Source organism: Rhipicephalus microplus, chromosome X (genome assembly GCF_043290135.1).
Source record: "Rhipicephalus microplus isolate Deutch F79 chromosome X, USDA_Rmic, whole genome shotgun sequence".
Classification (NCBI taxonomy): Eukaryota; Metazoa; Arthropoda; class Arachnida; order Ixodida; family Ixodidae; genus Rhipicephalus; species Rhipicephalus microplus.
This window is the reverse complement of record NC_134710.1, coordinates 278,848,621-278,873,275: the sequence shown is the minus strand read 5'-3', so window position 1 is coordinate 278,873,275 and position 24,655 is coordinate 278,848,621. Positions and strand designations below refer to the sequence as shown.

At 46.7% G+C, this 24,655-nt stretch overlaps 28 non-coding genes across 28 annotated transcripts; all 28 read right to left on the bottom strand.

The window, feature by feature from the left end:
• Positions 1-1,170: 1,170 nt before the first annotated feature.
• On the bottom strand, positions 1,171-1,242 carry TRNAP-UGG (transfer RNA proline (anticodon UGG)). The gene has a single exon. It is a non-coding gene; the product is annotated as a tRNA-Pro (tRNA).
• Positions 1,243-1,733: 491 nt separating this feature from the next.
• TRNAP-AGG (transfer RNA proline (anticodon AGG)) lies at positions 1,734-1,805 on the bottom strand. Its single transcript has one exon. It is a non-coding gene; the product is annotated as a tRNA-Pro (tRNA).
• A 286-nt stretch (positions 1,806-2,091) lies between these two features.
• TRNAP-AGG (transfer RNA proline (anticodon AGG)) lies at positions 2,092-2,163 on the bottom strand. The gene has a single exon. It is a non-coding gene; the product is annotated as a tRNA-Pro (tRNA).
• A 770-nt stretch (positions 2,164-2,933) lies between these two features.
• TRNAP-AGG (transfer RNA proline (anticodon AGG)) lies at positions 2,934-3,005 on the bottom strand. Its single transcript has one exon. It is a non-coding gene; the product is annotated as a tRNA-Pro (tRNA).
• A 286-nt stretch (positions 3,006-3,291) lies between these two features.
• On the bottom strand, positions 3,292-3,363 carry TRNAP-UGG (transfer RNA proline (anticodon UGG)). The gene has a single exon. It is a non-coding gene; the product is annotated as a tRNA-Pro (tRNA).
• A 770-nt stretch (positions 3,364-4,133) lies between these two features.
• On the bottom strand, positions 4,134-4,205 carry TRNAP-UGG (transfer RNA proline (anticodon UGG)). Its single transcript has one exon. It is a non-coding gene; the product is annotated as a tRNA-Pro (tRNA).
• Positions 4,206-6,929: 2,724 nt separating this feature from the next.
• Positions 6,930-7,000, bottom strand: TRNAP-CGG (transfer RNA proline (anticodon CGG)). Its single transcript has one exon. It is a non-coding gene; the product is annotated as a tRNA-Pro (tRNA).
• A 209-nt stretch (positions 7,001-7,209) lies between these two features.
• TRNAP-AGG (transfer RNA proline (anticodon AGG)) lies at positions 7,210-7,281 on the bottom strand. Its single transcript has one exon. It is a non-coding gene; the product is annotated as a tRNA-Pro (tRNA).
• Positions 7,282-8,046: 765 nt separating this feature from the next.
• TRNAP-UGG (transfer RNA proline (anticodon UGG)) lies at positions 8,047-8,118 on the bottom strand. Its single transcript has one exon. It is a non-coding gene; the product is annotated as a tRNA-Pro (tRNA).
• A 1,052-nt stretch (positions 8,119-9,170) lies between these two features.
• Positions 9,171-9,242, bottom strand: TRNAP-UGG (transfer RNA proline (anticodon UGG)). The gene has a single exon. It is a non-coding gene; the product is annotated as a tRNA-Pro (tRNA).
• Positions 9,243-9,451: 209 nt separating this feature from the next.
• On the bottom strand, positions 9,452-9,523 carry TRNAP-UGG (transfer RNA proline (anticodon UGG)). Its single transcript has one exon. It is a non-coding gene; the product is annotated as a tRNA-Pro (tRNA).
• Positions 9,524-9,732: 209 nt separating this feature from the next.
• Positions 9,733-9,804, bottom strand: TRNAP-AGG (transfer RNA proline (anticodon AGG)). The gene has a single exon. It is a non-coding gene; the product is annotated as a tRNA-Pro (tRNA).
• A 1,040-nt stretch (positions 9,805-10,844) lies between these two features.
• TRNAP-AGG (transfer RNA proline (anticodon AGG)) lies at positions 10,845-10,916 on the bottom strand. Its single transcript has one exon. It is a non-coding gene; the product is annotated as a tRNA-Pro (tRNA).
• A 286-nt stretch (positions 10,917-11,202) lies between these two features.
• On the bottom strand, positions 11,203-11,274 carry TRNAP-AGG (transfer RNA proline (anticodon AGG)). The gene has a single exon. It is a non-coding gene; the product is annotated as a tRNA-Pro (tRNA).
• A 770-nt stretch (positions 11,275-12,044) lies between these two features.
• TRNAP-AGG (transfer RNA proline (anticodon AGG)) lies at positions 12,045-12,116 on the bottom strand. Its single transcript has one exon. It is a non-coding gene; the product is annotated as a tRNA-Pro (tRNA).
• Positions 12,117-12,402: 286 nt separating this feature from the next.
• On the bottom strand, positions 12,403-12,474 carry TRNAP-UGG (transfer RNA proline (anticodon UGG)). The gene has a single exon. It is a non-coding gene; the product is annotated as a tRNA-Pro (tRNA).
• A 770-nt stretch (positions 12,475-13,244) lies between these two features.
• TRNAP-UGG (transfer RNA proline (anticodon UGG)) lies at positions 13,245-13,316 on the bottom strand. Its single transcript has one exon. It is a non-coding gene; the product is annotated as a tRNA-Pro (tRNA).
• Positions 13,317-16,601: 3,285 nt separating this feature from the next.
• On the bottom strand, positions 16,602-16,673 carry TRNAP-UGG (transfer RNA proline (anticodon UGG)). The gene has a single exon. It is a non-coding gene; the product is annotated as a tRNA-Pro (tRNA).
• A 490-nt stretch (positions 16,674-17,163) lies between these two features.
• On the bottom strand, positions 17,164-17,235 carry TRNAP-UGG (transfer RNA proline (anticodon UGG)). Its single transcript has one exon. It is a non-coding gene; the product is annotated as a tRNA-Pro (tRNA).
• A 1,051-nt stretch (positions 17,236-18,286) lies between these two features.
• Positions 18,287-18,358, bottom strand: TRNAP-UGG (transfer RNA proline (anticodon UGG)). The gene has a single exon. It is a non-coding gene; the product is annotated as a tRNA-Pro (tRNA).
• Positions 18,359-18,567: 209 nt separating this feature from the next.
• TRNAP-UGG (transfer RNA proline (anticodon UGG)) lies at positions 18,568-18,639 on the bottom strand. Its single transcript has one exon. It is a non-coding gene; the product is annotated as a tRNA-Pro (tRNA).
• A 209-nt stretch (positions 18,640-18,848) lies between these two features.
• TRNAP-AGG (transfer RNA proline (anticodon AGG)) lies at positions 18,849-18,920 on the bottom strand. Its single transcript has one exon. It is a non-coding gene; the product is annotated as a tRNA-Pro (tRNA).
• A 1,040-nt stretch (positions 18,921-19,960) lies between these two features.
• TRNAP-AGG (transfer RNA proline (anticodon AGG)) lies at positions 19,961-20,032 on the bottom strand. Its single transcript has one exon. It is a non-coding gene; the product is annotated as a tRNA-Pro (tRNA).
• A 1,037-nt stretch (positions 20,033-21,069) lies between these two features.
• On the bottom strand, positions 21,070-21,141 carry TRNAP-AGG (transfer RNA proline (anticodon AGG)). Its single transcript has one exon. It is a non-coding gene; the product is annotated as a tRNA-Pro (tRNA).
• A 765-nt stretch (positions 21,142-21,906) lies between these two features.
• On the bottom strand, positions 21,907-21,978 carry TRNAP-UGG (transfer RNA proline (anticodon UGG)). The gene has a single exon. It is a non-coding gene; the product is annotated as a tRNA-Pro (tRNA).
• Positions 21,979-23,029: 1,051 nt separating this feature from the next.
• TRNAP-UGG (transfer RNA proline (anticodon UGG)) lies at positions 23,030-23,101 on the bottom strand. The gene has a single exon. It is a non-coding gene; the product is annotated as a tRNA-Pro (tRNA).
• Positions 23,102-23,310: 209 nt separating this feature from the next.
• TRNAP-AGG (transfer RNA proline (anticodon AGG)) lies at positions 23,311-23,382 on the bottom strand. The gene has a single exon. It is a non-coding gene; the product is annotated as a tRNA-Pro (tRNA).
• Positions 23,383-24,428: 1,046 nt separating this feature from the next.
• On the bottom strand, positions 24,429-24,500 carry TRNAP-UGG (transfer RNA proline (anticodon UGG)). Its single transcript has one exon. It is a non-coding gene; the product is annotated as a tRNA-Pro (tRNA).
• Positions 24,501-24,655: the final 155 nt, after the last annotated feature.

The following is a 24,655-nucleotide window of genomic DNA, read 5'->3' as shown; positions in this document are numbered from 1 at the left end:
ATAATACAAACATATGGCCGCATTTAATACTCCGACCAAAAAGGAAAAAGAGGGCTCGTCCGGGATTTGAGCTCGGGACCTCTCGCACCCTAAGCGAGAATCATACCCCTAGACAAACGAGCCGACGTGCAGTTTCATGATAATTATCATGGGGTGTGGAGTGACATCGGCCAACAGGGCTGGGTGGTCAGACCAACGATCCGGCCACACTAGACAATACTTTAAAGTTGTCTAATAAACAGGCGTGCTTGAGAAAGAAACTTTGCTTAATAGAAATGCGAATACAAACAAATGGCCGCATTTATTACTCCGACCAGAAAGGAAAAAGAGGGCTCGTCCGGGATTTGAGCCCGGGACCTCTCGCACCCATAGCGAGAATCATAACCCTAGACCAACGAGCCGACACGCAGTTTCATGATAATTATTATGGGGTGTTGAGTAACATCGGCCAACAGGGCTGGGTGGTCAGACCAACGATCCGGCCACACTAGACAATACTTTAAAGTTGTCTAATAAACACGCGTGCTTGAGAAAGGAACTTTGCTTCACAGAAAGTCGAACAATACAAACAAATGGCCGCATTTATAACTCCGACAAAAAGGAAAAAGAGGGCTCGTCTCGGATTTGAACCCGGGAACGCTCGCACCCTAAGCGAGAATCACACCCCTAGACCAACAAGCCGACACGCAGTTTTATGATAATTATCATGGGGTGTGGAGTAACATCGGCCAACAGGGCTGGGTGAACAGACCAACAATCTGGCCACACTAGACAATACTATAAAGTTGTCTAATAAAAGGCGTGCTTGAGAAAGGAACTTTGCTTAATAGAAATGCGAACAATACAAACAAATCGCCGCATTTAATACTCCGACCAAAAAGGAAAAAGAGGGCTCGTCCGGGATTTGAACCCGGGACCTCTCGCACCCAAATAGAGAATCATAACCCTAGACCAACGAGCCGACACGCAGTTTCATGATAATTATTATGGGGTGTTGAGTAACATCGGCCAACAGGGCTGGGTGGTCAGACCAACGATCTGCCCACACTAGACAATACTTTAAGGTTGTCTAATAAACAGGCGTGCTTGAGAAAGGAACTGTGCTTAATAGAAATGCGAACAATACAAACAAATGGCCGCATTTATAACTCCGACCAAAAAGGAAAAAGAGGGCTCGCCCGGGATTTGAACCCGGGACCTCTCGCACCCAAAGCGAGAATCATACCCCTATACCAACGAGCCGACACGCAGTTTCATGATAATTATCATGGGGTGTGGAGTAACATCGGCCAAGAAGGCTGGGTGGTCAGACCAACCATGCGGCCACACTAGACAATACTTTAAGGTTGTCTAATAAACAGGCGTGCTTGAGAAAGGAACTGTGCTTAATAGAAATGCGAACAATGCAAACAAATGCCCGCATTTATTACTCCGACCAAAAAGGAAAAAAGAGGGCTTGTCCGGGATTTGAACCCGGTACCTCTCGCACCCTAAGCGAGAATCATACCCCTAGACCAACGAGCTGACACGCAGTTTTATGATAATTATCATGGGGTGTGGATTAACATCGGCCAACAGGGCTGGGTGGTCAGACCAACGATCCGGCTACACTAGGCAACACTTTAAAGTTGTCTAATAAACAGGCGTGCTTGAGAAAGAAACTTTGCTTAATAGAAATGTGAACAATACAAACAAATGGCCGCATTTATTACTCCGACCAAAAAGGAAAAAGAGGGCTCGTCCGGGATTTTAACCCGGGACCTCTCGCACCCTAAGCGAGAATCATACCCCTAGACCAACGAGCCTACACGCAGTTGCATGATAATTATAATGGGGTGTGGAGTGACATCGGCCAACAGGGCTGGGTGGTCAGACCAACGATCTGCCCACACTTGACAATACTTTAAGGTTGTCTAATAAACAGGCGTGCTTGAGAAAGGAACTGTGCTTAATAGAAATGCGAACAATACAAACAAATGACCGCATTTATAACTTCGACCAAAAAGGAAAAAGAGGGCTCGTCCGGGATTTGAACCCGGGACCTCTCGCACCCAAAGCGAGAATCATACCCCTAGACCAAAAGGAATAAGAGGGCTCGTCCGGGATTTGAACCAGGGACCTCTCGCACCCTAAGCGAGAATCATACCCCTAGACCAACGAGCCGACACGCAGTTTTATGATAATTATCATGGGGTGTGAATAAACATCGGCCAACAGGGCTGGGTGGTTAGACCAACGATCCGGCTACACTAGGCAACACTTTAAAGTTGTCTAATAAACAGGCGTGCTTGAGAAAGGAACTTTGCTTAATAGAAATGCGAACAATACAAACAAATGGCCGCATTTATTACTCCGACCAAAAAGGAAAAAGAGGGCTCGTCCGGGATTTGAGCCCGGGACCTCTCGCACCCATAGCGAGAATCATACCCCTAGACCAACGAGCCTACACGCAGTAGCATGATAATTATCATGGGGTGTGGAGTGACATCCGCCAAACGGGCTGGGTGGTCAGACCAACGATCCGGCTACACTAGGCAACACTTTAAAGTTGTCTAATAAACAGGCGTGCTTGAGAAAGGAACTTGGCCTAATAGAAATGCGAACAATACAAACAAATGGCCGCATTTATTACTCCGACCAAAAAGGAAAAAGAGGGCTCGTCCGGGATTTGTACTCGAGACCTCTCGCACCCTAAGCGTGAATCATACCCCTAGACAAACGAGCCGACACGCAGGTGCATGATAATTATCATGGGGTGTGGAGTGACATCGGCCAACAGGGCTGGGTGTCAGACCAACGATCCGTTCACACTAGGCAACACTTGAAGGTTGTCTAATAAACAGGCATGCTTGAGAAAGGAACTTTGCTTAATAGAAATGCGAACAATACAAACAAATGGCCGCATTTGATACTCCGACCAAAAAGGAAAAAGAGGGCTCGTCCGGGATTTTAACCCGGGACCTCTCGCACCCTAAGCGAGAATCATACCCCTAGACCAACGAGCCTACACGCAGTTTCATGATAATTATCATGGGGTGTGGAGTGACATCGGCCAACAGGGCTGGGTGGTCAGACCAACGATCTGCCCACACTTGACAATACTTTAAGGTTGTGTAATAAACAGGCGTGCTTGAGAAAGGAACTGTGCTTAATAGAAATTCGAACAATACAAACAAATGGCCGCATTTATAACTTCGACCAAAAAGGAAAAAGAGGGCTCGTCCGGAATTTGAACCCGGGACCTCTCGCACCCAAAACGAGAATCATACCCCTAGACCAAAAGGAAAAAGAGGGCTCGTCCGGGATTTGAACCCGGGACCTCTCGCACCCAAAGCGAGAATCATACCCCTAGACCAACGAGCCGACACGCAGTTTCATGATAATTATCATGGGGTGTGGAGTAACATCGGCCAACAAGGCTGGGTGGTCATACCAACGATCCGGCCACACTAGACAATACTTTAAGGTTGACTAATAAACAGGCGTGCTTGAGAAAGGAACTGTGCCTAATAGAAATGCGAACAATACAAACAAATGGCCGCATTTAATACTCCGACCAAAAAAGAAAAAGAGGGCTCGTCCGGGATTATAACACGGCACCTCTCGCACCCTAATCGAGAATCACACCCCTAGACCAACGAGCCGACACGCAGTTTTATGATAATTATCATGGGGTGTGAAGTAACATCGGCCAACAGGGCTGGGTGAACAGACCAACAATCTGGCCACACTAGACAATACTTTAAAGTTGTCTAATAAAAGGCGTGCTTGAGAAAGGAACTTTGCTTAATAGAAATGCGAACAATACAAACAAATCGCCGCATTTAATACTCCGACCAAAAAGGAAAAAGAGGGCTCGTCCGGGATTTGAACCCGGGACCTCTCGCACCCAAATAGAGAATCATAACCCTAGACCAACGAGCCGACACGCAGTTTCATGATAATTATTATGGGGTGTTGAGTAACATCGGCCAACAGGGCTGGGTGGTCAGACCAACGATCTGCCCACACTAGACAATACTTTAAGGTTGTCTAATAAACAGGCGTGCTTGAGAAAGGAACTGTGCTTAATAGAAATGCGAACAATACAAACAAATGGCCGCATTTATAACTCCGACCAAAAAGGAAAAAGGGGGCTCGTCCGGGATTTGAACCCGGGACCTCTCGCACCCAAAGCGAGAATCATACCCCTATGCCAACGAGCCGACACGCAGTTTCATGATAATTATCATGGGGTGTGGAGTAACATCGGCCAACAAGGCTGGGTGGTCAGACCAACCATGCGGCCACACTAGACAATACTTTAAGGTTGTCTAATAAACAGGCGTGCTTGAGAAAGGAACTGTGCTTAATAGAAATGCGAACAATGCAAACAAATGCCCGCATTTAATACTCCGACCAAAAAGGAAAAAAGAGGGCTTGTCCGGGATTTGAACCCGGTACCTCTCGCACCCTAAGCGAGAATCATACCCCTAGACCAACGAGCTGACACGCAGTTTTATGATAATTATCATGGGGTGTGGATTAACATCGGCCAACAGGGCTGGGTGGTCAGACCAACGATCCGGCTACACTAGGCAACACTTTAAAGTTGTCTAATAAACAGGCGTGCTTGAGAAAGAAACTTTGCTTAATAGAAATGTGAACAATACAAACAAATGGCCGCATTTATTACTCCGACCAAAAAGGAAAAAGAGGGCTCGCCTGGGATTTGAACCCGAGACCTCTCGCACCCTAAGCGAGAATCACACCCCTAGACCAACGAGCCGACACGCAGGTTTATGATAATTATCATGGGGTGTGGAGTAACATCAGCCAACAGGGCTGGGTGGTCAGACCAACAATCCGGCCACACTAGACAACACTTTAAAGTTGTCTAATAAACAGGCGTGCTTGAAAAAGGAACTTTGCTTAATAGAAATGCGAATAATACAAACATATGGCCGCATTTAATACTCCGACCAAAAAGGAAAAAGAGGGCTCGTCCGGGATTTGAGCTCGGGACCTCTCGCACCCTAAGCGAGAATCATACCCCTAGACAAACGAGCCGACGTGCAGTTTCATGATAATTATCATGGGGTGTGGAGTGACATCGGCCAACAGGGCTGGGTGGTCAGACCAACGATCCGGCCACACTAGACAATACTTTAAAGTTGTCTAATAAACAGGCGTGCTTGAGAAAGAAACTTTGCTTAATAGAAATGCGAATACAAACAAATGGCCGCATTTATTACTCCGACCAGAAAGGAAAAAGAGGGCTCGTCCGGGATTTGAGCCCGGGACCTCTCGCACCCATAGCGAGAATCATAACCCTAGACCAACGAGCCGACACGCAGTTTCATGATAATTATTATGGGGTGTTGAGTAACATCGGCCAACAGGGCTGGGTGGTCAGACCAACGATCCGGCCACACTAGACAATACTTTAAAGTTGTCTAATAAACACGCGTGCTTGAGAAAGGAACTTTGCTTCACAGAAAGTCGAACAATACAAACAAATGGCCGCATTTATAACTCCGACAAAAAGGAAAAAGAGGGCTCGTCTCGGATTTGAACCCGGGACCTCTCACACCCAAAGCGAGAATCATACCCCTAGACCAACGAGCCGACACGCAGTTTCATGATAATTATCATGGGGTGTGGAGTAACATCGGCCAACAGGGCTGGGTGGTCAGACCAACGATCCGGCCACACTAGACAATACTTTAAAGTTGTCTAATAAACAGGCGTGCTTGAGAAAGAAACTTTGCTTAATAGAAATGCGAATACAAACAAATGGCCGCATTTATTACTCCGACCAGAAAGGAAAAAGAGGGCTCGTCCGGGATTTGAGCCCGGGACCTCTCGCACCCATAGCGAGAATCATAACCCTAGACCAACGAGCCGACACGCAGTTTCATGATAATTATTATGGGGTGTTGAGTAACATCGGCCAACAGGGCTGGGTGGTCAGACCAACGATCCGGCCACACTAGACAATACTTTAAAGTTGTCTAATAAACACGCGTGCTTGAGAAAGGAACTTTGCTTCACAGAAAGTCGAACAATACAAACAAATGGCCGCATTTATAACTCCGACAAAAAGGAAAAAGAGGGCTCGTCTCGGATTTGAACCCGGGACCTCTCACACCCAAAGCGAGAATCATACCCCTAGACCAACGAGCCGACACGCAGTTTCATGATAATTATCATGGGGTGTGGAGTAACATCGGCCAACAGGGCCGGGTGGTCAGACCAACGATCTGGCCACACTAGACAATACTTTAAAGTTGTCAAATAAACAGGCGTGCTTGAGAAAGGAACTTTGCTTCATAGAATTGCGAACAATATAAACAAATGGCCGCATTTAATACTCCGACCAAAAAGAAAAAAGACGGCTCGTCCGGGATTTGACCCCGGTACCTCTCGCACCCAAAGCGAGAATCATACCTTTAGACCAACGAGCCGACACGCAGTTTCATGATAATTATCATGGGGTGTGGAGTAACATCGGCCAACAGGGCTGGGCGGTCAGACCAACGATCCGGCCACACTAGACAATACTTTAAATTTGTCTAATAAACAGGCATGATTGAGAAAGGAACTTTGCTTAATAGAAATGCGAACAATACAAACAAATGGCCGCATTTAATACTCCGACCAAAAAAGAAAAAGAGGGCTCTTTCGGGATTTTAACCCGGGACCTCTCGCACCCTAAGCGAGAATCATACCCCTAGACCAACGAGCCTACACGCAGTTGCATGATAATTATCATGGGGTGTGGCGTGACATCGGCCAACAGGGCTGGGTGGTCAGACCAACGATCCGTTCACACTAGGCAACAGTTGAAAGTTGTCTAATAAACAGGCGTGCTTGAGAAAGAAACTTTACCTAATAGAAATGCGAACAATACAAACAAATGGCTGCAGTTATTACTCCGATCAAAAAGAGGGCTCGTCCGGGATTTGAACCCGGGACCCCTCGCACCCGAAGCGAGAATCATACCCTAGACCAACGAGCCTACACGCAGTTGCATGATAATTATCATGGGGTGTGGAGTAACATCGGCCAACAGGGCTGGGTGGTCAGACCAACGATCCGTTCACACTAGGCAACACTTGAAAGTTGTCTAATAAACAGGCGTGCTTGAGAAAGAAACTTTGCTTAATAGAAATGCGAAGAATACAAACAAATGGCCGCATTTTATACTCCGACCAAAAAGGAAAAAGAGGGCTCGTCCGGGATTTGAACCCGGGACCTCTCGCATCCTAAGCAAGAATCATACCCATAGACCAACGAGCCGACGCGCAGTTTCATGATAATTATCATGGGACGTGGAGTGACATCGGCCAACAGGGCTGGGTGGTCAGACCAACGATCCGGCTACACTAGGCAACACTTTAAAGTTGTCTAATAAACAGGCGTGCTTGAGAAAGGAACTTTGCTTAATAGAAATGCGAATAATACAAACATATGGCCGCATTTAATACTCCGACCAAAAAGGAAAAAGAGGGCTCGTCCGGTATTTGAGCCCGGGACCTCTCGCACCCAAAGCGAGAATCATACCCCTAGACCAACGAGCCGACACGCAGTTGCATGATAATTATCATGGGGTGTGGAGTGACATCGGCCAACAGGGCTGGGTGGTCAGACCAACGATCCGTTCACACTAGGCAACACTTTAAAGTTGTCTAATAAACAGGCGTGCTTCAGAAAGAAACTTTGCTTAATAGAAATGCGAACAATACAAACAAATGGCCGCATTTAATACTCCAACAAAAAAGAGGGCTCGTCCGGGATTTGAACCCGGGACCTATCGCACCCGAAGCGAGAATCATACCCATAGACCACCGAGCCGACACGCAGTTGCATGATAATTATCATGGGGTGTGGAGTGACATCGGCCAACAGGGCTGGGTGGTCAGACCAACGATCCGGCCACACTAGACAATACTTTAAAGTTGTCTAATAAACAGGCGTGCTTGAGAAAGGAACTTTGCTTAATAGAAAGTCGAACAATACAAACAAATGGCCGCATTTATAACTCAAGACCAAAAAGGAAAAAGAGGACTCGTCCGGGATTTGAACCCGGGACCTCTCGCACCCAAAGCGAGAATCATACCCCTAGACCAACGAGCCGACAAGCAGTTTCATGATAATTATCATGGGGTGTGGAGTAACATCAGCCAACAGGGCTGGGTTGTCAGACCAACGATCTGGCCACACTAGACAATACTTTAATGTTGTCTAATAAACAGGCGTGCTTGAGAAAGGAACTTTGCTTAATAGAAATGCGAACAATATAAACAAATGGCTGCATTTATTACTCCGACCAAAAAGGAAAAAGAGGGCTCGTCCGGGGAATGAACACGGAATCTCTCGCACCTTAAGCGAGAATCATACCCCTAGACCAACGAGCCGGCACGCAGTTTCATGATAATTATCATGGGGTGTGGAGTAACATAGGCCAACAGAGCTGGGCGTTCAGACCAACGATCCGGCCAGACTAGACAATACTTTATATTTGTCTAATAAAATGCATGCTTGAAAAAGGAACTTTGCTTAATAGAAATGCGAACATTACAAACAAATGGCCGCATTTATTACTCCGACCAAAAAGGAAAAAGAGGGCTCGTCCGGGATTTGAACACGGAATCTCTCGCACCCTAAGCGAGAATCATACCCCTAGACCAACGAGCCGGCACGCAGTTTCATGATAATTATCATGGGGTGTGGAATAACATCGGCCAACAGGGCTGGACGTTCAGACCAACGATCCGACCAGACTAGACAATACTTTATATTTGTCTAATAAACAGGCATGCTTGAGAAATAAACTTTGCCTAATAGAAATGCGAACAATACAAACAAATGGCCGCATTTATTACTCCGACCAAAATGGGAAAAAGAGGGCTCGTCTGGGATCTTAACCCGGGACCTCTCGCACCCTAAGCGAGAATCATACCCCTAGACCAACGAGCCGACACGCAGTTGCATGATAATTATCATGGGGTGTGGAGTGACATCGGCCAACAGGGCTGGGTGGTCAGACCAACGATCCGGCTACACTAGGCAACACTTTAAAGTTGTCTAATAAACAGGCATGCTTGAGAAAGGAACTTTGCTTAATAAAAATGCGAATAATACAAACATATGGCCACATTTAATACTCCGACCAAAAAGGAAAACAAGGGCTCATCCGGGATTTGAACCCGGGACCTCTCGCACCCAAAGCGAGAATCACACCCCTAGACCAACGAGCCGACACGCAGTTGTATGATAATTATCAAGGGGTGTGGAGTGACATCGGCCAACAGGGCTGGGTGGTCAGACCAACGATCCGGCTACACTAGGCAACACTTTAAAGTTGTCTAATAAACAGGTGTGCTTGAGAAAGGAACTTTGCTTAATAGAAATGCGAACAATACAAACAAATGACCACATTTAATATTCCGATCAAAAAGGAAAACGAGGGCTCGTCCGGGATTTGAACCCGGGACCTCTCGCACCCAAAGCGAGAATCATACCCCTAGACCAACGAGCCGACACGCAGTTGCATGATAATTATCATGGGGTGTGGAGTGACATCGGCCAACAGGGCTGGGTGGTCAGACCAACGATCCGGCCACACTAGACAATACTTTGTAGTTGTCTAATAAACAGCCGTGCTTGAGAAAGGAACTTGGCCTAATAGAAATGCGAACAATACAAACAAATGGCCGCATTTATTACTCCGACCAAAAAGGAAAAAGAGGGCTCGTCCGGGATTTGAACCCGGGACCTCTCGCACCCTAAGCGAGAATCATACCCCTAGACCAACGAGCCGACACGCATTTGCATGATAATTATCATGGGGTGTGGAGTGACATCGGCCAACAGGGCTGGGTGGTCAGACCAACGATCCGTTCACACTAGGCAACACTTGAAAGTTGTCTAATAAACAGGCGTGCTCGAGAAAGAAACTTTGCTTAATAGAAATGCGAACAATACAAACAAATGGCCGCATTTAATACTCCGACAAAAAGGGGGCTCGTTCGGGAATTCAACCCGGGACCTCTCGCACCCGAAGCGAGAATCATACCCCTAAACCAACGAGCCGACGCGCAGTTTCATGATAATTATCATGGGGTGTGGAGTAACATCGGCCAACAGGGCTGGGTGAACAGACCAACGATCTGGCCACACTAGACAATACATTAAAGTTGTCTAATAAACAGGCGTGCTTGAGAAAGGAACTTTGCCTAATAGAAATGCGAACAATACAAACAAATGGCCGCATTTATTACTCCGACTAAAAAGGAAAAAGAGGGCTCGTCCGGCATTTTAACTCTGGACCTCTCGCACCCTAAGCGAGAATCATACCCCTAGACCAACGAGCCTACATGCAGTTGCATGATAATTATCATGGGGTGTGGAGTGACATCGGCCAACAGGGCTGGGTGGTCAGACCAACGATCCGTTCACACTAGACAATACTTTATATTTGTCTAATAAACAGGCTTGAAAAAGGAACTTTGCTTAATAGAAATGTGAACAATACAAACAAATGGCCGCATTTAATACTCCGACCAAAAAGGAAAAAGAGGGCTCGTCTGGGATCTTAACCCGGGACCTCTCGCACCCTAAGCGAGAATCATACCCCTAGACCAACGAGCCTACACGCAGTTGCATGATAATTATAATGGGGTGTGGAGTGACATCGGCCAACAGGGCTGGGTGGTCAGATCAACGATCCGTTCACACTAGGCAACACTTGAAAGTTGTCTAATAAACAGGCGTGCTTGAGAAAGAAACTTTGCTTAATAGAAATGCGAAGAATACAAACAAATGGCCGCATTTTATACTCCGACCAAAAAGGAAAAAGAGGGCTCGTCCGGGATTTGAACCCGGGACCTCTCGCATCCTAAGCAAGAATCATACCCATAGACCAACGAGCCGACGCGCAGTGTCATGATAATTATCATGGGACGTGAATAAACATCGGCCAACAGGGCTGGGTGGTTAGACCAACGATCCGGCTACACTAGGCAATACTTTAAGGTTGTCTAATAAACAGGCGTGCTTGAGAAAGGAACTGTGCTTAATAGAAATGCGAACAATACAAACAAATGACCGCATTTATAACTTCGACCAAAAAGGAAAAAGAGGGCTCGTCCGGGATTTGAACCCGGGACCTCTCGCACCCAAAGCGAGAATCATACCCCTAGACCAAAAGGAATAAGAGGGCTCGTCCGGGATTTGAACCAGGGACCTCTCGCACCCTAAGCGAGAATCATACCCCTAGACCAACGAGCCGACACGCAGTTTTATGATAATTATCATGGGGTGTGAATAAACATCGGCCAACAGGGCTGGGTGGTTAGACCAACGATCCGGCTACACTAGGCAACACTTTAAAGTTGTCTAATAAACAGGCGTGCTTGAGAAAGGAACTTTGCTTAATAGAAATGCGAACAATACAAACAAATGGCCGCATTTATTACTCCGACCAAAAAGGAAAAAGAGGGCTCGTCCGGGATTTGAGCCCGGGACCTCTCGCACCCATAGCGAGAATCATACCCCTAGACCAACGAGCCTACACGCAGTAGCATGATAATTATCATGGGGTGTGGAGTGACATCCGCCAAACGGGCTGGGTGGTCAGACCAACGATCCGGCTACACTAGGCAACACTTTAAAGTTGTCTAATAAACAGGCGTGCTTGAGAAAGGAACTTGGCCTAATAGAAATGCGAACAATACAAACAAATGGCCGCATTTATTACTCCGACCAAAAAGGAAAAAGAGGGCTCGTCCGGGATTTGTACTCGAGACCTCTCGCACCCTAAGCGTGAATCATACCCCTAGACAAACGAGCCGACACGCAGGTGCATGATAATTATCATGGGGTGTGGAGTGACATCGGCCAACAGGGCTGGGTGTCAGACCAACGATCCGTTCACACTAGGCAACACTTGAAGGTTGTCTAATAAACAGGCATGCTTGAGAAAGGAACTTTGCTTAATAGAAATGCGAACAATACAAACAAATGGCCGCATTTGATACTCCGACCAAAAAGGAAAAAGAGGGCTCGTCCGGGATTTTAACCCGGGACCTCTCGCACCCTAAGCGAGAATCATACCCCTAGACCAACGAGCCTACACGCAGTTTCATGATAATTATCATGGGGTGTGGAGTGACATCGGCCAACAGGGCTGGGTGGTCAGACCAACGATCTGCCCACACTTGACAATACTTTAAGGTTGTGTAATAAACAGGCGTGCTTGAGAAAGGAACTGTGCTTAATAGAAATTCGAACAATACAAACAAATGGCCGCATTTATAACTTCGACCAAAAAGGAAAAAGAGGGCTCGTCCGGAATTTGAACCCGGGACCTCTCGCACCCAAAACGAGAATCATACCCCTAGACCAAAAGGAAAAAGAGGGCTCGTCCGGGATTTGAACCCGGGACCTCTCGCACCCAAAGCGAGAATCATACCCCTAGACCAACGAGCCGACACGCAGTTTCATGATAATTATCATGGGGTGTGGAGTAACATCGGCCAACAAGGCTGGGTGGTCATACCAACGATCCGGCCACACTAGACAATACTTTAAGGTTGACTAATAAACAGGCGTGCTTGAGAAAGGAACTGTGCCTAATAGAAATGCGAACAATACAAACAAATGGCCGCATTTAATACTCCGACCAAAAAAGAAAAAGAGGGCTCGTCCGGGATTATAACACGGCACCTCTCGCACCCTAATCGAGAATCACACCCCTAGACCAACGAGCCGACACGCAGTTTTATGATAATTATCATGGGGTGTGAAGTAACATCGGCCAACAGGGCTGGGTGAACAGACCAACAATCTGGCCACACTAGACAATACTTTAAAGTTGTCTAATAAAAGGCGTGCTTGAGAAAGGAACTTTGCTTAATAGAAATGCGAACAATACAAACAAATCGCCGCATTTAATACTCCGACCAAAAAGGAAAAAGAGGGCTCGTCCGGGATTTGAACCCGGGACCTCTCGCACCCAAATAGAGAATCATAACCCTAGACCAACGAGCCGACACGCAGTTTCATGATAATTATTATGGGGTGTTGAGTAACATCGGCCAACAGGGCTGGGTGGTCAGACCAACGATCTGCCCACACTAGACAATACTTTAAGGTTGTCTAATAAACAGGCGTGCTTGAGAAAGGAACTGTGCTTAATAGAAATGCGAACAATACAAACAAATGGCCGCATTTATAACTCCGACCAAAAAGGAAAAAGGGGGCTCGTCCGGGATTTGAACCCGGGACCTCTCGCACCCAAAGCGAGAATCATACCCCTATGCCAACGAGCCGACACGCAGTTTCATGATAATTATCATGGGGTGTGGAGTAACATCGGCCAACAAGGCTGGGTGGTCAGACCAACCATGCGGCCACACTAGACAATACTTTAAGGTTGTCTAATAAACAGGCGTGCTTGAGAAAGGAACTGTGCTTAATAGAAATGCGAACAATGCAAACAAATGCCCGCATTTAATACTCCGACCAAAAAGGAAAAAAGAGGGCTTGTCCGGGATTTGAACCCGGTACCTCTCGCACCCTAAGCGAGAATCATACCCCTAGACCAACGAGCTGACACGCAGTTTTATGATAATTATCATGGGGTGTGGATTAACATCGGCCAACAGGGCTGGGTGGTCAGACCAACGATCCGGCTACACTAGGCAACACTTTAAAGTTGTCTAATAAACAGGCGTGCTTGAGAAAGAAACTTTGCTTAATAGAAATGTGAACAATACAAACAAATGGCCGCATTTATTACTCCGACCAAAAAGGAAAAAGAGGGCTCGCCTGGGATTTGAACCCGAGACCTCTCGCACCCTAAGCGAGAATCACACCCCTAGACCAACGAGCCGACACGCAGGTTTATGATAATTATCATGGGGTGTGGAGTAACATCAGCCAACAGGGCTGGGTGGTCAGACCAACAATCCGGCCACACTAGACAACACTTTAAAGTTGTCTAATAAACAGGCGTGCTTGAAAAAGGAACTTTGCTTAATAGAAATGCGAATAATACAAACATATGGCCGCATTTAATACTCCGACCAAAAAGGAAAAAGAGGGCTCGTCCGGGATTTGAGCTCGGGACCTCTCGCACCCTAAGCGAGAATCATACCCCTAGACAAACGAGCCGACGTGCAGTTTCATGATAATTATCATGGGGTGTGGAGTGACATCGGCCAACAGGGCTGGGTGGTCAGACCAACGATCCGGCCACAGTAGACAATACTTTAAAGTTGTCTAATAAACAGGCGTGCTTGAGAAAGAAACTTTGCTTAATAGAAATGCGAATACAAACAAATGGCCGCATTTATTACTCCGACCAGAAAGGAAAAAGAGGGCTCGTCCGGGATTTGAGCCCGGGACCTCTCGCACCCATAGCGAGAATCATAACCCTAGACCAACGAGCCGACACGCAGTTTCATGATAATTATTATGGGGTGTTGAGTAACATCGGCCAACAGGGCTGGGTGGTCAGACCAACGATCCGGCCACACTAGACAATACTTTAAAGTTGTCTAATAAACACGCGTGCTTGAGAAAGGAACTTTGCTTCACAGAAAGTCGAACAATACAAACAAATGGCCGCATTTATAACTCCGACAAAAAGGAAAAAGAGGGCTCGTCTCGGATTTGAACCCGGGACCTCTCACACCCAAAGCGAGAATCATACCCCTAGACCAACGAGCCGACACGCAGTTTCATGATAATTATCATGGGGTGTGGAGTAACATCGGCCAACAGGGCTGGGTGGTCAGACCAACGATCCGGCCACACTAGACAATACTTTAAAGTTGTCTAATAAACAGGCGTGCTTGAGAAAGAAACTTTGCTTAATAGAAATGCGAATACAAACAAATGGCCGCATTTATTACTCCGACCAGAAAGGAAAAAGAGGGCTCGTCCGGGATTTGAGCCCGGGACCTCTCGCACCCATAGCGAGAATCATAACCCTAGACCAACGAGCCGACACGCAGTTTCATGATAATTATTATGGGGTGTTGAGTAACATCGGCCAACAGGGCTGGGTGGTCAGACCAACGATCCGGCCACACTAGACAATACTTTAAAGTTGTCTAATAAACACGCGTGCTTGAGAAAGGAACTTTGCTTCACAGAAAGTCGAACAATACAAACAAATGGCCGCATTTATAACTCCGACAAAAAGGAAAAAGAGGGCTCGTCTCGGATTTGAACCCGGGACCTCTCACACCCAAAGCGAGAATCATACCCCTAGACCAACGAGCCGACACGCAGTTTCATGATAATTATCATGGGGTGTGGAGTAACATCGGCCAACAGGGCCGGGTGGTCAGACCAACGATCTGGCCACACTAGACAATACTTTAAAGTTGTCAAATAAACAGGCGTGCTTGAGAAAGGAACTTTGCTTCATAGAATTGCGAACAATATAAACAAATGGCCGCATTTAATACTCCGACCAAAAAGAAAAAAGACGGCTCGTCCGGGATTTGACCCCGGTACCTCTCGCACCCAAAGCGAGAATCATACCTTTAGACCAACGAGCCGACACGCAGTTTCATGATAATTATCATGGGGTGTGGAGTAACATCGGCCAACAGGGCTGGGCGGTCAGACCAACGATCCGGCCACACTAGACAATACTTTAAATTTGTCTAATAAACAGGCATGATTGAGAAAGGAACTTTGCTTAATAGAAATGCGAACAATACAAACAAATGGCCGCATTTAATACTCCGACCAAAAAAGAAAAAGAGGGCTCTTTCGGGATTTTAACCCGGGACCTCTCGCACCCTAAGCGAGAATCATACCCCTAGACCAACGAGCCTACACGCAGTTGCATGATAATTATCATGGGGTGTGGCGTGACATCGGCCAACAGGGCTGGGTGGTCAGACCAACGATCCGTTCACACTAGGCAACAGTTGAAAGTTGTCTAATAAACAGGCGTGCTTGAGAAAGAAACTTTACCTAATAGAAATGCGAACAATACAAACAAATGGCTGCAGTTATTACTCCGATCAAAAAGAGGGCTCGTCCGGGATTATAACACGGCACCTCTCGCACCCTAATCGAGAATCACACCCCTAGACCAACGAGCCGACACGCAGTTTTATGATAATTATCATGGGGTGTGAAGTAACATCGGCCAACAGGGCTGGGTGAACAGACCAACAATCTGGCCACACTAGACAATACTTTAAAGTTGTCTAATAAAAGGCGTGCTTGAGAAAGGAACTTTGCTTAATAGAAATGCGAACAATACAAACAAATCGCCGCATTTAATACTCCGACCAAAAAGGAAAAAGAGGGCTCGTCCGGGATTTGAACCCGGGACCTCTCGCACCCAAATAGAGAATCATAACCCTAGACCAACGAGCCGACACGCAGTTTCATGATAATTATTATGGGGTGTTGAGTAACATCGGCCAACAGGGCTGGGTGGTCAGACCAACGATCTGCCCACACTAGACAATACTTTAAGGTTGTCTAATAAACAGGCGTGCTTGAGAAAGGAACTGTGCTTAATAGAAATGCGAACAATACAAACAAATGGCCGCATTTATAACTCCGACCAAAAAGGAAAAAGGGGGCTCGTCCGGGATTTGAACCCGGGACCTCTCGCACCCAAAGCGAGAATCATACCCCTATGCCAACGAGCCGACACGCAGTTTCATGATAATTATCATGGGGTGTGGAGTAACATCGGCCAACAAGGCTGGGTGGTCAGACCAACGATCCGGCCACACTAGACAATACTTTAAAGTTGTCTAATAAACACGCGTGCTTGAGAAAGGAACTTTGCTTCACAGAAAGTCGAACAATACAAACAAATGGCCGCATTTATAACTCCGACAAAAAGGAAAAAGAGGGCTCGTCTCGGATTTGAACCCGGGACCTCTCACACCCAAAGCGAGAATCATACCCCTAGACCAACGAGCCGACACGCAGTTTCATGATAATTATCATGGGGTGTGGAGTGACATCGGCCAACAGGGCTGGGTGGTCAGACCAACGATCCGGCCACACTAGACAATACTTTAAAGTTGTCTAATAAACAGGCGTGCTTGAGAAAGGAACTTTGCTTAATAGAAAGTCGAACAATACAAACAAATGGCCGCATTTATAACTCAAGACCAAAAAGGAAAAAGAGGACTCGTCCGGGATTTGAACCCGGGACCTCTCGCACCCAAAGCGAGAATCATACCCCTAGACCAACGAGCCGACAAGCAGTTTCATGATAATTATCATGGGGTGTGGAGTAACATCAGCCAACAGGGCTGGGTTGTCAGACCAACGATCTGGCCACACTAGACAATACTTTAATGTTGTCTAATAAACAGGCGTGCTTGAGAAAGGAACTTTGCTTAATAGAAATGCGAACAATATAAACAAATGGCTGCATTTATTACTCCGACCAAAAAGGAAAAAGAGGGCTCGTCCGGGGAATGAACACGGAATCTCTCGCACCTTAAGCGAGAATCATACCCCTAGACCAACGAGCCGGCACGCAGTTTCATGATAATTATCATGGGGTGTGGAGTAACATAGGCCAACAGAGCTGGGCGTTCAGACCAACGATCCGGCCAGACTAGACAATACTTTATATTTGTCTAATAAAATGCATGCTTGAAAAAGGAACTTTGCTTAATAGAAATGCGAACATTACAAACAAATGGCCGCATTTATTACTCCGACCAAAAAGGAAAAAGAGGGCTCGTCCGGGATTTGAACACGGAATCTCTCGCACCCTAAGCGAGAATCATACCCCTAGACCAACGAGCCGGCACGCAGTTTCATGATAATTATCATGGGGTGTGGAGTAACATCGGCCAACAGGGCTGGACGTTCAGACCAACGATCCGACCAGACTAGACAATACTTTATATTTGTCTAATAAACAGGCATGCTTGAGAAATAAACTTTGCCTAATAGAAATGCGAACAATACAAACAAATGGCCGCATTTATTACTCCGACCAAAAAGGAAAAAGAGGGCTCGTCTGGGATCTTAACCCGGGACCTCTCGCACCCTAAGCGAGAATCATACCCCTAGACCAACGAGCCGACACGCAGTTGCATGATAATTATCATGGGGTGTGGAGTGACATCGGCCAACAGGGCTGGGTGGTCAGACCAACGATCCGGCTACACTAGGCAACACTTTAAAGTTGTCTAATAAACAGGCATGCTTGAGAAAGGAACTTTGCTTAATAAAAATGCGAATAATACAAACATATGGCCACATTTAATACTCCGACCAAAAAGGAAAACAAGGGCTCATCCGGGATTTGAACCCGGGACCTCTCGCACCCAAAGCGAGAATCACACCCCTAGACCAACGAGCCGACACGCAGTTGTATGATAATTATCAAGGGGTGTGGAGTGACATCGGCCAACAGGGCTGGGTGGTCAGACCAACGATCCGGCTACACTAGGCAACACTTTAAAGTTGTCTAATAAACAGGTGTGCTTGAGAAAGGAACTTTGCTTAATAGAAATGCGAACAATACAAACAAATGACCACATTTAATATTCCGATCAAAAAGGAAAACGAGGGCTCGTCCGGGATTTGAACCCGGGACCTCTCGCACCCAAAGCGAGAATCATACCCCTAGACCAACGAGCCGACACGCAGTTGCATGATAATTATCATGGGGTGTGGAGTGACATCGGCCAACAGGGCTGGGTGGTCAGACCAACGATCCGGCCACACTAGACAATACTTTGTAGTTGTCTAATAAACAGCCGTGCTTGAGAAAGGAACTTGGCCTAATAGAAATGCGAACAATACAAACAAATGGCCGCATTTATTACTCCGACCAAAAAGGAAAAAGAGGGCTCGTCCGGGATTTGAACCCGGGACCTCTCGCACCCTAAGCGAGAATCATACCCCTAGACCAACGAGCCGACACGCATTTGCATGATAATTATCATGGGGTGTGGAGTGACATCGGCCAACAGGGCTGGGTGGTCAGACCAACGATCCGTTCACACTAGGCAACACTTGAAAGTTGTCTAATAAACAGGCGTGCTCGAGAAAGAAACTTTGCTTAATAGAAATGCGAACAATACAAACAAATGGCCGCATTTAATACTCCGACAAAAAGGGGGCTCGTTCGGGAATTCAACCCGGGACCTCTCGCACCCGAAGCGAGAATCATACCCCTAAACCAACGAGCCGACGCGCAGTTTCATGATAATTATCATGGGGTGTGGAGTAACATCGGCCAACAGGGCTGGGTGAACAGACCAACGATCTGGCCACACTAGACAATACATTAAAGTTGTCTAATAAACAGGCGTGCTTGAGAAAGGAACTTTGCCTAATAGAAATGCGAACAATACAAACAAATGGCCGCATTTATTACTCCGACTAAAAAGGAAAAAGAGGGCTCGTCCGGCATTTTAACTCTGGACCTCTCGCACCCTAAGCGAGAATCATACCCCTAGACCAACGAGCCTACATGCAGTTGCATGATAATTATCATGGGGTGTGGAGTGACATCGGCCAACAGGGCTGGGTGGTCAGACCAACGATCCGTTCACACTAGACAATACTTTATATTTGTCTAATAAACAGGCTTGAAAAAGGAACTTTGCTTAATAGAAATGTGAACAATACAAACAAATGGCCGCATTTAATACTCCGACCAAAAAGGAAAAAGAGGGCTCGTCTGGGATCTTAACCCGGGACCTCTCGCACCCTAAGCGAGAATCATACCCCTAGACCAACGAGCCTACACGCAGTTGCATGATAATTATAATGGGGTGTGGAGTGACATCGGCCAACAGGGCTGGGTGGTCAGATCAACGATCCGTTCACACTAGGCAACACTTGAAAGTTGTCTAATAAACAGGCGTGCTTGAGAAAGAAACTTTGCTTAATAGAAATGCGAAGAATACAAACAAATGGCCGCATTTTATACTCCGACCAAAAAGGAAAAAGAGGGCTCGTCCGGGATTTGAACCCGGGACCTCTCGCATCCTAAGCAAGAATCATACCCATAGACCAACGAGCCGACGCGCAGTGTCATGATAATTATCATGGGACGTGGAGTGACATCGGCCAACAGGGCTGGGTGGTCAGACCAACGATCCGGCTACACTAGGCAACACTTTAAAGTTGTCTAATAAACAGGCGTGCTTGAGAAAGGAACTTTGCTTAATAGAAATGCGAATAATACAAACATATGGCCGCATTAATTACTCCGACCAAAAAGGAAAAAGAGGGCTCGTCCGGTATTTGAGCCCGGGACCTCTCGCACCCAAAGCGAGAATCATACCCCTAGACCAACGAGCCGACACGCAGTTGCATGATAATTATCATGGGGTTTGGAGTGACATCGGCCAACAGGGCTGGGTGGTCAGACCAACGATCCGTTCACACTAGGCAACACTTTAAAGTTGTCTAATAAACAGGCGTGCTTCAGAAAGAAACTTTGCTTAATAGAAATGCGAACAATACAAACAAATGGCCGCATTTAATACTCCAACAAAAAAGAGGGCTCGTCCGGGATTTGAACCCGGGACCTATCGCACCCGAAGCGAGAATCATACCCATAGACCACCGAGCCGACACGCAGTTGCATGATAATTATCATGGGGTGTGGAGTGACATCGGCCAACAGGGCTGGGTGGTCAGACCAACGATCCGGCCACACTAGACAATACTTTAAAGTTGTCTAATAAACAGGCGTGCTTGAGAAAGAAACTTTACCTAATAGAAATGCGAACAATACAAACAAATGGCTGCAGTTATTACTCCGATCAAAAAGAGGGCTCGTCCGAGATTTGAACCCGGGACCCCTTGCACCCGAAGCGAGAATCATACCCTAGACCAACGAGCCTACACGCAGTTGCATGATAATTATCATGGGGTGTGGAGTAACATCGGCCAACAGGGCTGGGTGGTCAGACCAACGATCCGTTCACACTAGGCAACACTTGAAAGTTGTCTAATAAACAGGCGTGCTTGAGAAAGAAACTTTGCTTAATAGAAATGCGAAGAATACAAACAAATGGCCGCATTTTATACTCCGACCAAAAAGGAAAAAGAGGGCTCGTCCGGGATTTGAACCCGGGACCTCTCGCATCCTAAGCAAGAATCATACCCATAGACCAACGAGCCGACGCGCAGTTTCATGATAATTATCATTGGACGTGGAGTGACATCGGCCAACAGGGCTGGGTGGTCAGACCAACGATCCGGCTACACTAGGCAACACTTTAAAGTTGTCTAATAAACAGGCGTGCTTGAGAAAGGAACTTTGCTTAATAGAAATGCGAATAATACAAACATATGGCCGCATTTAATACTCCGACCAAAAAGGAAAAAGAGGGCTCGTCCGGTATTTGAGCCCGGGACCTCTCGCACCCAAAGCGAGAATCATACCCCTAGACCAACGAGCCGACACGCAGTTGCATGATAATTATCATGGGGTGTGGAGTGACATCGGCCAACAGGGCTGGGTGGTCAGACCAACGATCCGTTCACACTAAGCAACACTTTAAAGTTGTCTAATAAACAGGCGTGCTTCAGAAAGAAACTTTGCTTAATAGAAATGCGAACAATACAAACAAATGGCCGCATTTAATACTCCAACAAAAAAGAGGGCTCGTCCGGGATTTGAACCCGGGACCTATCGCACCCGAAGCGAGAATCATACCCATAGACCACCGAGCCGACACGCAGTTGCATGATAATTATCATGGGGTGTGGAGTGACATCGGCCAACAGGGCTGGGTGGTCAGACCAACGATCCGGCCACACTAGACAATACTTTAAAGTTGTCTAATAAACAGGCGTGCTTGAGAAAGGAACTTTGCTTAATAGAAAGTCGAACAATACAAACAAATGGCCGCATTTATAACTCAAGACCAAAAAGGAAAAAGAGGACTCGTCCGGGATTTGAACCCGGGACCTCTCGCACCCAAAGCGAGAATCATACCCCTAGACCAACGAGCCGACAAGCAGTTTCATGATAATTATCATGGGGTGTGGAGTAACATCAGCCAACAGGGCTGGGTTGTCAGACCAACGATCTGGCCACACTAGACAATACTTTAATGTTGTCTAATAAACAGGCGTGCTTGAGAAAGGAAATTTGCTTAATAGAAATGCGAACAATATAAACAAATGGCTGCATTTATTACTCCGACCAAAAAGGAAAAAGAGGGCTCGTCCGGGGAATGAACACGGAATCTCTCGCACCTTAAGCGAGAATCATACCCCTAGACCAACGAGCCGGCACGCAGTTTCATGATAATTATCATGGGGTGTGGAGTAACATCGGCCAACAGGGCTGGGCGTTCAGACCAACGATCCGGCCAGACTAGACAATACTTTATATTTGTCTAATAAAATGCATGCTTGAAAAAGGAACTTTGCTTAATAGAAATGCGAACATTACAAACAAATGGCCGCATTTATTACTCCGACCAAAAAGGAAAAAGAGGGCTCGTCCGGGATTTGAAAACGGAATCTCTCGCACCCTAAGCGAGAATCATACCCCTAGACCAACGAGCCGGCACGCAGTTTCATGATAATTATCATGGGGTGTGGAGTAACATCGGCCAACAGGGCTGGGCGTTCAGACCAACGATCCGACCAGACTAGACAATACTTTATATTTGTCTAATAAACAGGCATGCTTGAGAAAGAAACTTTGCCTAATAGAAATGCGAACAATACAAACAAATGGCCGCATTTAATACTCCGACCAAACAGGAAAAAGAGGGCTCGTCTGGGATCTTAACCCGGGACCTCTCGCACCCTAAGCGAGAATCATACCCCTAGACCAACGAGCCGACACGCAGTTGCATGATAATTATCATGGGGTGTGGAGTGACATCGGCCAACAGGGCTGGGTGGTCAGACCAACAATCCGGCTACACTAGGCAACACTTTAAAGTTGTCTAATAAAGAGGCATGCTTGAGAAAGGAACTTTGCTTAATAAAAATGCGAATAATACAAACATATGGCCACATTTAATACTCCGACCAAAAAGAAAAACGAGGGCTCGTCCGGGATTTGAACCCGGGACCTCTCGCACCCAAAGCGAGAATCACACCCCTAGACCAACGAGCCGACACGCAGTTGCATGATAATTATCATGGGGTGTGGAGTGACATCGGCCAACAGGGCTGGGTGGTCAGACCAACGATCCGGCTACACTGGGCAACACTTTGAAGTTGTCTAATAAACAGGCGTGCTTGAGAAAGGAACTTGGCTTAATAGAAATGCGAACAATACAAACAAATGGCCGCATTGAATACTCCGACCAAAAAGGAAAAAGAGGGCTCGTCCGGGATTTGAACCCGGGACCTCTCGCACCCTAAGTGAGAATCATACCCCTAGACCAACGAGCCGACACGCAGTTTCATGATAATTATCATGGGGTGTGGAGTGACATCGGCCAACAGGGCTGGGTGGTCAGACGAACGATCCGGCCACACTAGGCAACACTTTAAAGTTGTCTAATAAACAGGCATGCTTGAGAAAGGAACTTTGCTTAATAGAAATGCCAATAATACAAACATATGGCCGCATTTATTACTCCGACCAAAAAGGAAAGAGAGGGCTCGTCCGGGATTTGAACCCGGGACCTCTCGCACCCAAAGCGAGAATCGTATCCCTAGACCAACGAGACGACGCGCAGTTTCATGATAATTATATTGGGGTGTGGAGTGACATCGGCCAACAGGGCTGGGTGGTCAGGCCAACGATCCGGCCACACTAGACAATACTTTGAAGTTGTCTAATAAACAGGCGTGCTTGAGAAAGGAACTTTGCTTAATAGAAATGCGAATAATACAAACATATGGCCGCATTTAATACTCCGACCAAAAAGGAAAAAGAGGGCTCGTCCGGTATTTGAGCCCGGGACCTCTCGCACCCAAAGCGAGAATCATACCCCTAGACCAACGAGCCGACACGCAGTTGCATGATAATTATCATGGGGTGTGGAGTGACATCGGCCAACAGGGCTGGGTGGTCAGACCAACGATCCGTTCACACTAGGCAACACTTTAAAGTTGTCTAATAAACAGGCGTGCTTCAGAAAGAAACTTTGCTTAATAGAAATGCGAACAATACAAACAAATGGCCGCATTTAATACTCCAACAAAAAAGAGGGCTCGTCCGGGATTTGAACCCGGGACCTATCGCACCCGAAGCGAGAATCATACCCATAGACCACCGAGCCGACACGCAGTTGCATGATAATTATCATGGGGTGTGGAGTGACATCGGCCAACAGGGCTGGGTGGTCAGACCAACGATCCGGCCACACTAGACAATACTTTAAAGTTGTCTAATAAACAGGCGTGCTTGAGAAAGGAACTTTGCTTAATAGAAAGTCGAACAATACAAACAAATGGCCGCATTTATAACTCAAGACCAAAAAGGAAAAAGAGGACTCGTCCGGGATTTGAACCCGGGACCTCTCGCACCCAAAGCGAGAATCATACCCCTAGACCAACGAGCCGACAGGCAGTTTCATGATAATTATCATGGGGTGTGGAGTAACATCAGCCAACAGGGCTGGGTTGTCAGACCAACGATCTGGCCACACTAGACAATACTTTAATGTTGTCTAATAAACAGGCGTGCTTGAGAAAGGAACTTTGCTTAATAGAAATG